We start from the raw sequence: 2257 nt of genomic DNA, 5'->3' as shown, positions 1-2257 counted from the left end.
AAAAAAAAAAAAAAAAAAAAAAAACGAAACATACTCTCACCATCTGATCCAATTATTGTACCCCTTTGTATTTACCTATATGAACTGAAAACTTATGACCACACGAAAACCTGCACATGAATGTTTTTAGTAGCTTCATTTATAATTGCCAAAACTTGGAAGCAAACAAGATGCCCTTCAGTAGATGGTTACATAAATTCTGGTATATCCAGACCCTAGACTATTATTCAGCACTAAAAATAAATGAACTATTGAGCCATGAAAAGATGCTGAGGAAACTTCTGTGCCTAATACTAAGTGGAAGAAGCCATTCTAAAAAGACTACAGACTATATGATTCTAACTATTTGACATTCTGGAAAAGGCAAAACTATGGAAACAGTAAAAGATCTGTGGTTGTCAAGGGTTAGCAGGGAGAGAGGGATGATCAGATAGAGCATAGAGGATTTTGAGGGCAGTGAAACTACTCTGTATGGTACTATAATGACAGACATATTATATTATTGCACATTTGTCCAAACCCATGTAGGAGGTAAAACACCAAGAGCGAAGTGAATCTAACAGAAGCTGTGGACTTTGGGTTATAACGACCTGTCAACACACGTTCGTTGACTATAACAAATGCACCACTCTGGTGTGGACGCTGATAGTGGGGGAGGCTGTGCAGATGTGGGAACAGGGGACATATGGGAACTCACTGTACTTTCCATTCAATTTTGCTGTGAACTCAAAACTGCTCTAAAAAATAAAATTAAAAAACTCCAGCCTGGACGTTTCCGGGAATTAAGATGGTCCAGTAGAGGAAGGGCACAAGAGATGAGAAGGGGAAGTGAAGGAGTGAGATGAGGCTGGAGTGGTGGCCAGGACTTCTCCTGTGGGCATTGGAGAGCCACTGAGGAGCAAGGAAGGGAGGTGACCAGACACTGGGGCAGCTACATGGACGGTGAATTGGGATGGGGGACGTGCGGCAAGAAACCAATGAGGTAATTACTAGCAGAGTCAAAGACTGAAGCAAGCTCCTAGACGGGGACAGCAGCAATGGAGCTCCGTATGCGATAAGGAGGCAGGATTATCCACAGCTTGGTCCTGGTGGGAAGCAGAGGCTAAGAAAAAAGAGGAATCCCTTGAGGTTGCCCTAGTCTTTTTGGACATGGTAATTCAGAGGTGCTTTGGGGTTGGCAGAGATGCCCTCCCACCACATGATGCACAGGGCTACTGCTCAGGTGAGAGGTGTGGGCTGAGCGTAGACTGGAGGCGATCTGCCCGTGGCTGGACGGTGAGGCATGGAGTTGAGATATCCCAGGGAGAACCTGCGGGCAGAACCGTAGGAGAAACCAAAGTTTCGGAGACAGGCAGAAGAGGATGAACCTACAGAGGAGACAAAGTGGGAAGAAGAGGTCCAGGAAGGGGTAGTGAGTACCACAGAGGCCACGGGAGGGAGGGGTTCTCCATAAGTCAGTGTCAAATGCTATAGAGGGGTGGAGAAAGACGAGGATTGAAAACAGGCTGCCTCACCACCTTTTAACAAGGAATCAAGCCCTTGCCCCTCACCTTTTTTTTTGGGAGGGCTGAATTCTGTTTTTAAGCCAGTAAAGGAATAGAACTGTGGAAAGGGATGATTCTTGAAGAAGATATATTAGGGCTGGAACAAACAAGAATGGACATTTTATAAAAACAAGTATTTTAAAGTCGGCTCCAGACTTCTTGACTTAGAACCCGAATAATCATTTAACAGGATGTGACTTACCGTCAGTAAGAGAACAGTAGAATAAATGACAGCACACCCACACCCTGGAGTATTAACCATTAAGAAGAAGGGACTGGAGCTCTACCAGCTGTCCTGAAGAGACTCTGTGAGGAGTTGAGCAAGAAAAGCAGCACACAGAAAGGGCCTGTAATATGATCCCATTTTCGGTAAAGCAGTAACAAAAACCTTGTTTATGATTAGAGCGCACGGAGGAAATTATGGAAAGATACATGGCAGGGTATGGCTGTATATATATCACAGTTACCTGACTAGGAGAAGGGGTGGGGTAACATGGGGAAGAGGAAGAGGTAGCAAGTACTAGTGGAAAATAAAACAGGAGGACACTAAACAGCATATAAGAAATAGTCCTGGCCGGGCGCGGTGGCTCACGCCTGTAATCCCAGAACTCTGGGAGGTGTAGGCGGGTGGATCACGAGGTCAGGGGATCAAGACTATCCTGGCCAACATGATGAAACCCCGTCTCTACTAAAAATACAAAAAATTAGCTGGG

Source organism: Sapajus apella, unplaced genomic scaffold (assembly GCF_009761245.1).
Source record: "Sapajus apella isolate SASKATOON/1434 unplaced genomic scaffold, GSC_monkey_1.0 scaffold83, whole genome shotgun sequence".
NCBI lineage: Eukaryota > Metazoa > Chordata > Mammalia > Primates > Cebidae > Sapajus > Sapajus apella.
Note: the sequence above shows the minus strand (reverse complement) of the source record.